This window comes from Suncus etruscus, chromosome 10 (genome assembly GCF_024139225.1).
Source record: "Suncus etruscus isolate mSunEtr1 chromosome 10, mSunEtr1.pri.cur, whole genome shotgun sequence".
Classification (NCBI taxonomy): domain Eukaryota; kingdom Metazoa; phylum Chordata; class Mammalia; order Eulipotyphla; family Soricidae; genus Suncus; species Suncus etruscus.
In genome coordinates, this window is record NC_064857.1 from 55,625,170 (window position 1) to 55,636,944 (window position 11,775).

Sequence of the window (11,775 nt, forward strand, 5' to 3'; positions counted from 1 at the left end):
GTTGTCTTGTTCTTAGACTCAGGACCCTAACAGGACCATACTGATATAGTCAGACTCACAGCTCAGATCACAGTCAGACTATAGTGATACAGCCAAATTAGTTGAAACACACAGACACAGTCATACTCACAGCTCAGATCATAGCTGGATCACACTGGCACAGTCAGACTCATAGCCCAGCTCGCAGACCCATAGTCAAACTACACCCACAGGCCACACAATATAGCCAGGCAATACAGACTAAACAGTCAGACTCACAATCCAAGTCTAGTCAGGTGTCAGACAGCAATGTTTTGGGCTGCATATTTATTGCACAGACAGTACAAGGGACACAGAGTCAGAAATACAGTCAGACTCAAAGAGTCCAATCCTGAGCACAGTTGGGCCATGCGTTAACATGCAAGGTCAAAGAGCCAAGCACCAGATCAATGACACACCCGAATCCTGTGAAGGGTCAGGCTGTGAGATATCAGGGAGGACCCTGTAGATGGTTAGTCTCTCAGGTTCAAGGCTCTGGATATCCTTTCTGCAGTGGCTGTCATAGCCATGCATGCTGGGCATAAGACTTTCCTTAATAAGTTCACCACTCCTGCCTTTCCTGTTTTTGTGCAACTCATCTTTTTCGGGTGCTGTGTGATGCCTGGTGAAGGTCAACATGTGTGTCCTTAAGAATAACCTCTATGACCCTTCTTTTTTTTTTTTTTTTTTTGGTTTTTGGCCCACACCCAGCAGTGCTCAAGGGTTACTCATGGCTGTCTGCTCAGAAATAGCTCCTGGCAGGCACGGGGGACCATATGGGACACCGGGATTCGAACCAACCACCTTTGGTCCTGGATCGGCTGCTTGCAAGGCAAATGCCGCTGTGCTATCTCTCCGGGCCCTCTATGACCCTTCTTATTGTATCTTTTCCTATTCCTCAGAGAAGTGCCAATTCTGATCCTTTTACTCAGTTTTTATTGGTTTTGGTTTTTTTTTGGGGGGAGGGCACCCAATGGTGCCCAGGATTTACTCCTGGCCCTGTGTTTAGGGTCCACTTCTGGGATCAGGGGACCATAGCTTGAACCTGGGTCCACCACATGCAAGGTAAGCACCTTCTCTGCTCTTCTATTTCTCAGGCCTCCTTTGTCCATTAGAACATTATCTTGTAGCCGAGTTGTGCGAACCCTTAGGCACTTGCCTGCCAACATTTCTCCAGGCCTTATATTGACCTAAGACTGTTTCTGGGCCACAGAAAGCCATGAGAATGGCCCTTCTCTGTCTCATACAAGGCAAATGTCTTAACCTCCTGTCCAATCTCTCCAGCCCCAATATTTTTCTAATTTTTATTGTAATTTAGGTAATGTGGTTAAACAGTGCTGATGCAGAAGACATGAGCTACATCCCTCAAAGTATCTATACCTCTGCACTTACCCTATGTCTGATTGTCATGGCTCTCACACTTCCCTTCATTATGTGTTAGCCAGTCATGCAATCCAAGTTTTATCTTGTATGGTCTGTCCCTTGATTCCTCTCTTCATGCCACAGATGAGTGGTATCATGAGGTGCAGGATCTCCTCTTACTCAACTTACTCAACTTAGCACAATGCCTCCCCCTACCCCCTGCCCGACCCATCCATGCTCTAGTGAACTACAGACTCTGAGCTCTGTGCTCAAGATCTCAGAGATCAGATAACCTTAATACTATATTGAAGATTTTAATAACACATTTCAGGTTTGGATAATTTGGGCTCATTGAAAGCAGTTGACTTTCCAAATGGAATTAATTCCTGTGTGCTTTGTTTCCCTTTGGTCTGTGCTTGGAGCAACCTTTGTACTATGCTAAGGAAGAGTCTTAGAACCAACCCAGGTACATCTTTTAAGTCTAATCTTGCTTGTTTTGGTTGTTATAAATCATTTGTGTTTTCATGTAAATTTTATAATTAGAGTATAAATTTCTTGAAAAAGTTCATCAGCATTTTATGGGAGTGATAAAATCCAGGGATCCTCTCTTTTGAGAGAAATAATCACTTAATGACTGTGTATGTTGAACCATGAACATCACCATAATGTTACATCTAAACTTCTTTCGATAATGCAATATCTTTGTGAATTTGGTAGTGGATTGATCCTAGAAAATCTGACTTTAAAAGTTTCACTGTACACATTGGTCACAATAAAAATATTAAGGGCCGGGGCCATGAGCTCCGCTTGGCCCCAGTTCAGTATCGATGATGCCTTCGACCTGTGCCTGGAGGATGTAGGGATCAATTTGGGCCGTTGCACTTTGACCGCAGGGCCCGCTTCGAAGGCCCCGACGAGGAAAAGCAGTCGCGCTGAGCTACCAGAACCTAGAGAATAATGAAGATAGCACCCAGGCTGCTCCAGAACTGGATGAGGTAGTTGGCACCAGGAACCATGGCCCAACTTCCCTGCGCAGTTCTCAGTGGTCCTTCAGCACCATCAGTACCAGCACCTAGTGCTCCTACAGGGCCTGCTGCAGCTGGATTCAAAAGAAAAGAAAAAAAATTAAAAAAAATTTACTGTAGACTTTAATTAACAAAATAAATCTGTCATTTTTTGTAATATGTGGCCATTGTTACAATATCACTTAATATGTTGTTTAGTAGTCAAAGACTAACCTAAATCCACCTACTGATTCAAGTGGAGCTTCTTCTTCAGAGGTTTTCTATTATCTGCCAATGACAAGGTCTTTATTTTTTCTTGCTGTATCTTCTGTTTCTTTGTCAAGTGTGAGATGAATTCAAAGGACAAAGCAGATATTTTGCTTCCTGACATTGGAGAGAGAAGCTGGCAATGACATTTAAAAATAAGATAAAAAATAAAAATAAAAATAAGATCAATCTTTCTAATGAAAATAGAAGTCACTTTTAAGCAAAATATTAGCAACTATAGTGCAAAACTATGTTAACAAGATAATACACGAGAACACAAGAGGAGGATCACAGGGAAGCAAGGTTTGGGACTAAGAAGACAGTTTAAAGAGCTTGTGCACATGCTTAAGGTTGGGGTTTTATCCCTGCACCAGAAAAATGACCTTCAAACAGCATGCCAGGTTTAGTCCATGAACTCAGACAGATGGGGTTTCAGAACCAAAATCCAACAAAACAAAAACAAAAGTGGGGCTTGTTTAACTCTAAATATCCATGACATCAATTATTCCACTACAAGGACAAAGAACAAAACCAATGTGATCCTCTCATTAGAGTTCAAGAATGACTTAATAACTTTATATTCCAAGTCATGATAAACTCAGAAAAATTATTTTCTAAAATTAAGGTATCCTCAGGCACCCAGAGTAATAAATAATGGGAAGTAGCTTTTATCTGCATCGAGGAAATATAACCTTACACTACTTTATTTTAAACTCAGAGGCATCCCAGAAAATCACCAAGGAAAGAAAAGAAAGTTCCTCTTTTTTGGATATTGAGGCACAGCTGGTAATACTCAGGAGTTATTCCTGGCTGTATACTCAAGAATCACTCCTGGTTGTTCTTGGGGGTGACAGGTGGGAAACCTGTGTTGGCTGAATGCAAGGCAAGTACCCAACCAGCTGGACTATCTCTCCAAATCTCCCAAACTAAAGGAATTTCTCTTGGAAAAGAAGCTACCATGTTTCCCCCCTGAAATTAATAATTGTGTTCTTAGAAAAATATAAAGAGAAAAATAATATCCTCCCCCAAGAAACCTGTGTTCTCTCTTGAATACTCACCTCTTTCTCTCTTTCTCTGCCCTCTATATCTCTCTACATTTGTTTCAACAAAAATTATTTTGTTTTACTAAAAAAAGAAATAATGAAATTTAAAACCCAATTAAATAAGTAAATCTTTAAAACTTTTGAATACACAGGTCTAGAGCAATAGGACAGCAAGTAGTGCACTTACCTTTCACGTGTCCAAACCAGGTGTGATTCCCAGCATCCCATATGATCCTCAAGTCCTGCTACAAGTGATCCCTGAGTACAAAGCAGGTATAATCCCTGAGTATCACTGGGGGTACCCCTCCAAGTATGAATACAAATTAAATATGCAAATTAAATTCTATTTCTCTTTTCCAGGAGAAAAGTAAATTAAAAACACTGTCACGTAGTATATAATTAAAATTTAAGACACAAAATCTACCAAGACTCATAAAAAGCAATACTGAAATCTTCAACGTGTTACTGAGATAAATTAAGGTGAAAATAGAGGTTATTCTGTGTTCATGGATTTTACTAAGTAGTGGTATTTATTTTCAAACATTGAACTATAAGTAATTATAATCCATATGCTACTAGCTATATGTTTGTGAAAGTTGCTAAATTAATTCTGAGTGTATATTCAAAGGAAAATGACAAATGTATATAGGAACTAGTGGAAAATAAAATATTGAGGATAAATTACTTCAGTAGCTGGAACTGTACCATTGATGATGGTTAGGGCGCTGGAGTGATAACCCAGAGAACTTCAGAGTAATGGGGTGGAGATGTTCCCAGGGGGTGCCAGACAATGAGTCACAGGACAGAGATCTCACAGCCCAGTGGCAAACGTTATTTTTTTTTTTATTTTTAATTATGAGAACAAAGATGCAAATAAAGAGGACAAGGTAAAGTTACAGTGGAAGGACAATCACCCATAAACAGAATTCTCAGAAATCCCTTGCTGATATCTGAACTTTGAACTTTCAGCCAAAGAACATTAAGAAAAATAAAACAGAACCCATGTACAATTACTTTGTCCCACAAGTCCCCAGATTGTAATACATAATATTTCTTAGCAGCACACAAAGCAATCTAAAGTCATAAAACTTATGTAACTCCTTAAACATTGAAGGCAAAGTACTTTTTTACATTTCCATGCACATGCATATTAGTTTAAGTTAACCTCAAAAGTTTAAGTGGGTAAACGTTAGTTTTTGATATCACTGGTGCTGAGCTACTGAAAATTAACACACAAAAATGACCCTCATAGAAATAATTTTAAATGACTTAGAAACACCAATTATGAATGAGATGAATTTAACTGATAAAAACTAAAAGGAAAAAAACCTGTCACCCTCCTGCTTTACCCTTCACACACACTCTTGTAACACCACTCATATCCACACCCCAAGATTTCCCTAACGCCTGCTTCCAACATTTGATTCCTGGTATCTTTGACTTGTGTGTCTATCATGTGGAACACTGTAATATTCTCCCAAACGTCATTCAATTATTCTGAAATGAATATTGAGAATATATTTTTTTAACATTGTGATTTTAAACTCACTCATTCAATATTTGCTGAGCTTTCCTTGTTTTTCTAGGAAGTATATGATTTGCTAAAGCTAAATTGTAGCAGAAGGTAGGTGATAGCTCGATCAATAACTATGTGATAACCTGATCAATAGCATTTTGATATCCAGATCAATATCCAGATGATAGTTAGCACAGTGAGAAAGTGATAGCTTGGTCAATCACTGAGAGGGCTAGATCTCAACTTACTGACAGCTGTCAACAACTGTTTAGTGGATGTGATGTGGACAGAGGAGGGGTAACTTTGAGCTTGTCCTTACGCACTTGATTTCTGGGTATCCCAGGGGCTCCAGCAAACAGGAGGATGAGGCAGGAGAGACCCAGAGCTCCCGAGTGTGAGAGCAGGAGGTGGCTGGCTCTAGAACGGCTCCTATACCCAGGTGCAGAGACGAGGTCCCAGCTGAGAGTTGGGTCCAGGCTTGAGGTGTGTATGACCACAGTCAGGAAGTCTGAGCTGTTGGACATAGGGAGTTCTTGTATGAGGGACCTGCGCACCTGGGCCAGGTGTTCTGTCTCCACGCTGCCCTCCTACGGAACCCAACTGGACTGAACTGAATCACACAGAGTGAAGGGTCAGGGCAGCCATCACTGTTCAGTCAGCACTGGCATGGTCCAGGTTGAGTGATGGTTGACACCAGCTATAAGGAAGGATGTGCATTGGGAACGAGGGAGTCAGTGACGTATCACCCAGGCCCTGAATTAGGTACAAGGGACCCTGGCAGACAGCAAAGGGTCTGGACAGGGTGAGATGTGGGCCAGACTGGCTGACAGACTGACAGACGAATGGATGGATGGGGCAGCTCTGAGACCTGGAGTTGGGAGCTCCTCCCTACTTTTCATCTTCCTCTCTTCCCTGCCTCCTGCTGCTCCCCCTCCTTCTGTCCCTCTTCCTCTCCCTTCTCCCCCTCCTCTTGTCCCTCCCTAGCAGGGGTAAAGAGTGACACCCACCAGCTCCCAGCTTGAAGAATTCTGACCCCAGCTAGGTGACAAGAGCCCTGAGCTCTCTGTTGTGCTGTCATTTCACATGTTCCTTCTTCTCCTGGCGATGCTGGGTGCTTTCTGGCCACTGTCTGTCTGTCAGACACTGGTTGGTCAGTGTGAACCAAGCTCAGTAGGCACTGGCCACACTCTGGCTCTGCACCCCCTCCCACCCTTCTTTGATGGACTAATAGATCTGTGAATATTTGGGCCTTAGTATGAGGCTGGAGCGGTGGAACAGGTGGTAGGGCATTTGCCTTGCATGCACTAACTTAGGATGGACTGGGGTTTGATCCCCCAGAGTCCCATATGGTTCCCCAAGCCAGAAGTGATTTTTTAAATGTTTTTTTGGGTCACACCCAGTGACATTCAGGGGTTACTCCTGGCTATGCATTCAGAAATCGCTCCTGGGTCAGGGGACTATATGGGATGCCGGGGATCGAACCCAGGTTTGTCCTGGGCAGCCTCGTGCAAGGCAAACGCCCTACTGATCTGCTATTGCTCAGACCCCAGGAGTGATTTCTGAGGAGCACATAGCCAGGAGTAATCCCTGAGCGTCACTGGGTGTGGTTCCCCCAAAAATAAACAAACAGAAAAGGCTGTGGGCCTTAGTAAATGTCACCTTCTAAGGCAGGAGCTTCTGTAAGACCTGCATGCTTGGTGGCCTGAATTCAGGAGTTCAACAGCATGAAGCTGGGGCTGACTGGAGTCCAGCTCTCATGCTGTGTGGAGGAACTCACAGGGACACACAGATACATGGACACACAGAAACAAGGATACTTTTGCTCTTGTTGTCTTTGGCTTTGTGGCAATTGTCTTCTGTGTTTCTCTCTTTACAGTATTTTCTGGGAGATGGGTGAGTTGGAAGTAGCCAATAATGGAATTTAGCAAAGTCACAAAAAGGAACATTTTCTTTTTTTTTTTCCCCGGCCCCCCTACTCCAAGGAACATTTTCTTGCAATAATTTAAAGAGGCTGAAGAGAAGATTTTTTTCTATCATGAAAATGTAGAAGACCTAATTTTAACATGGCACTGCAATTTGTATGAATCAAGCCACATTTTTGTCAATTTCTTAAAAAGGACTGTTTTCTCCTAGGACATGTCAGTGAGGCTGGAAGGAGCTGGCATATTCAGGGGCAGCTGCGTCCAGACTCAGGAGGCTGGCGATGAGGGCAGTGGTTGAAGGAGCACTAATTCCTGCCATGAGTTAGTTTCTGGGGAGCTTATACACTCGCTGGTACAGCCCGGTTCCCCGGGTGGGGAGTCTCATTCTGGGGGTGTGGGTGTGAGGCACCCACCCAGCAGCCTGCTTTAGACACATTGCTGCTTCGAAGGTTTTGTAATTTAGTAAGAATATTATTTTTACCATATGCTGTGCTCCAAAATTTGCATTTTTATTATCACCAACAAAGCAAATAACTTTATATAAAGTGTTAACATTTTCTCTGAATTTATAGCATTCACAATCGCCTCACAAATTTCACGTTCAATAGGATGAACTCGAGAAAGTCTTGATTCTGAGAGGTGCGGAGCTACATCGATCTATCACTGAAAATGGCTTTTTCTATCCATGTCATCTATGAATGCCAGAGAGGAGATGATGGGCCAATTGTGCAGTTTCCTTCCTACCGCGCCAGCAGCCTCATTTCACTCTTTATCTGCTCACAGAAGAGATCGTGAAGTGTAAAAGCTGCTGATGAATCCGGAAGACCGCTCAAAAGTCTGACCTGAATGGAAAGTCACACCTGGCCCAACTCTAAAAAGACCCAGAGGCTGTGCTGTTGCGTCATTGGCTTAGAACCCAATGTTCTGAGGCAGGGCCTTGGGTCTGTGAGGTTCAGGCCTGTAGGTCACTGTTGTCATGCATCTGGCCATTTCATGTTTTGAACAAAAAAAAAATTTTTTTTTAAAAAGGTCTCGAGCTCTTGAGAAATGGAAATTTAAGACCTACATTTTTTCAATGAATTAGTATTTTTCTCCCCCAGTTCTTGCTTTCAAGAAGATTCACTGCCAACTCTAGCATGAAAGATGAGGAATATGAACCCAGACCCCCAGTACGAGCCCAGACCCCCAGACATCGCTGGGGTCTGTTCCCACTTCTCAGCCTCTTGTATGCTGAGCAGCCATGCATCTAGGCGGACGGGGAGCAGTTGTTCCCCCTTTATGAGGAGAGATGTGTCCTGCCAGACTGGTGTGTTCATCCACAGATACTAGAAAGAGCTGGAACAAGAGGCAGGGCTGTCCTGCCCTCAGTTGTGTTGAACAAAAGAATAATCAGTCATCTCTTCTCATCTTTGATGATTTAAATATTCTTTATTTGTAAAAAAATGCAAAGAACATGCAAGTACAGTGAATGATGAAAATAATTGAGGAAACAAAGATTTGAGTTTAATCCAGGCTGAAGCTGCTTGGCTGGGAGTGTTTTGGAGAAACCAAAGGCTCTCAGTGGAGAGCTTGAGGGAAAGGAGCAGCCGGAAGAGCCTGAGCCCAGCTGGGCCCACTGTGGTCAATCCTATGGTGCCTTTGTGGGGTTATAATCTGTCACTCACTGTGTCTTATTTTGAAGTGAGCTTGTTAAGATTGATGGTGAAGATAAAGCCCTTTTGGAACCCTAATGCTAGCACAGTGGGGAGGGCATTTGCCTTGCATGTGGATGACCTGGGTTTGATTCCAGCATCCCATAGGGTCTCCTGAGCTTGCCAGGAGCAATTTCTGAGCTCAGAGCCAGGAATAACTCCCGAGTGCCACCGGGTGTGGGCCAAGAATACCAAAACAAAACAAACGAACCCCAAAACAAAAAATAAAAGAATCCTTACTCAATGGCACCCAGAATGTGCTGCTCTACCATGGAAATTTGGTTTTTTTGTGGGTCACTTGATGCCAATCCACTCTGCCTGCTACAGGAGCTGGATGAGCTCCCAAAACTGCAGGGCCACAAAATGGGCCAGGTCATGGCATGAGGCAAGGGACTCCACTCCACACAGTGACACCTGCAGTGTAGATTCAGAGCTGGCTCATGATGTCATCTGTAGACTCAGTGCTGACCATGTGTGTTCTTGCAGTGTAGACTCTGAATTATGTCCCAACTGTCTGATGCTGCTACGCCTGAACCCGGCTGTCTCTGGAGATGATGGTAGGTGTGTCTCTTGTTCTTTCTTTCAGCCTTTGTTGGGTGTCGTCTCCTCTCAGAGGTGTCCCTTTTTGTCTCCTCTTCACATTCTACAAACTGAATGTCCTTAATAAGCACGTGGCCATATCCCAAGAAAATAGTTTTATTACAAAATGTGTTGGTAAAGGACATTTTTAAATGATCTATTTATTTTGATGTATTTTTCTTTTTTCTCTTTTTCAGCGAGTTTCTGGAGTCTCTCAGCAGTGCCCAGGGCTCCCTCCTATGTTGCTCATGGGACAAACCATATGCAGTGCCCAGGACTGTATTGGGTCAGCTGGTGTCAAGAAAGTGTGACCTGTAGCGTCTCCATCTCCTGTTTTTCTCTTTGTGGCAGCTCTTTTTTTCACCAGGAAGTTGCTGCCCCCTGTGTGGCCTCTCCACCCTGAACTAGTCTGTCTGTCCTCATCCTCCCCACTCTGCTGCCCCCTCTGGGCACCCGCCACTTGGTTGGTGAAGATTTGGTTTTGCTGTTAGAATAGATGATTCCCCTGATCACTGAGCCTCATTCAAAAATGTTAACATTGTGTTGTGCTACTTTGCTGTTGTGTTATTGTGCTGTTCTCTAGTTTGATGTTGTGGTATTGCTTTGTGCTGTGTTATTCTTGTGTGGTATTATTTTGTATTATGCTGTTGTATGGTGTTGTATTCTTTGCTATCTTGTGTCATTGTGTTATTGGTTATGGTGTGCTGTTGTATTTTTGTACTGTTATCTTGCTTGCATTGTACTGTATTATTGCTTCATGCTGTGTTATTATTGTGTGGTATTTGTTTTGTTATGCTATTGTGTTCTGTTCTTTGCTATGTTGTGTTATGTTGCTGGTTGTGGCTGTTGTATTATTATGCTATCATCTAGTTTGTCTTGCATTATTATTTCATGCTGTGTTGTTATTGTGTAGTATTTTTTGTTAGGTTATTGGGTGGATTGTGCGGTGTTGCATTATTTGTTATGTTGTGTTACTTTGCTGTTGGTTGTGGGGTGGCTGTTGTGTTATTATGCTGCTGTCTAGTTTGTGTTATATTATTGCTTCATGCTGTGTTGTTATTGTGTGGTATTCCGTGTTGTTATTGCTTTGTGTTCTTTACTATGTTGTGTTACTGTGTTGTTGGTTGTGGTGTGCTGCTGTGTTATTGTTTGCTATCATGTCTGCATTGTGTTGTATTATTGCTTTGTGACATGTCTTGTAATTGTATTGCTACGTTGTGTTTATATGCTGTTTGTCTTGGTGTGTTATTATTGTGATATTCATAAACTGTTTTTGGACACTTTGACACAGTATATTTCTGTGGATTCCGAAGGACCAAGCTGCGTTTTCCTTTCCTTTTCCAAGGACCAGACCCTCTGCCACATTTCCTGCTGTGTTTAAAAGGGACAGTCACCTGCAACTGAGGCCTGGTGGTGCTGAGTTAGCAAGAGTGGTGATGGATGGGCAGGGTGGCGATGTGGGGCACCCTCACCCTCAGCTCCCAGTCAGGGCTCCCTCCCCACATGCCTTTTCTGTTGGTCTAGGAACCTAACTTACTGCGCATCCCCATCAAGTGAGCCCAAGGCACTCCTAAGGATTTTTCTCCTGGAGGGGGGACACAGCCCAAGGTGTGAGCTGACAAGAGGCCAAGGAGGCTGCCCTGTCTTCTGTCCCCACAACAGCCCACAGATCCCATGTTCACTGTCTCCTCCTGGGTTGCCAAGCCTTGTCTTCTCCAGGGAGCAGGCAGGAGTGGGAAGGGGCCTTGGTGCTTGAGCTTAGCCAGTTTCTAGCATCCTGGGCATGGCAGGGACTCCTGAGGGCACTCTCCTCTGCTTCCTCACAGGGTACTGGCAAGAGGGAGAGTCCAGTCCAGATCCCCAGGGTGCCAAATTGAGCCTTCACCTGTTCTGAGTCAGGTGCTGAGTTCTGAATTCTGGGTGTTCTGAGTGCTCTGAGGTGGGGTGCTTTGAGGGTGGGATTTTGGGTCCTCTTTGCTGAGTGCTCTGTGCTGAGTGCCCCGAGTCAGGTGCTGTGGAGCTGCAGGCAGGCCTGAAATGCTTGCCCTGCTTACCTCTTCTGTCAGGAGTTGGTGTTCTTGGTGTCTCAGCAGCACCCCAGGGCGGCAGGCGGGTGGCCAAGCACTGTCCCTAACATTCCTGCCTGCGCCTTCCCCTGCACCGAGCAGCCGAATCTCTGTGGCGCTGGAGGTGGCAGCGGCGGCGGCGTGTGGGAGCCGCAGCCCGGGAAATGGATTAAATGCACATACATTTTGTAATGAGTGACTGTAATGAAAGTCAAATGAATTATAATAAAATATGGAGTTTTAAGAAAGGAAGCGACGCCCGCCTCGTGCAGGGGGAGAGCGCAGAGCAGTTTTTCACCGCGTGCTA

At 43.9% G+C, this 11,775-nt stretch overlaps 1 pseudogene; it reads left to right on the forward strand.

Annotated features, from left to right (window-relative positions):
* Window positions 1-2,176: 2,176 nt before the first annotated feature.
* On the forward strand, window positions 2,177-11,296 carry LOC126020199 (transmembrane protein 134-like; annotated as a pseudogene).
* Window positions 11,297-11,775: the final 479 nt, after the last annotated feature.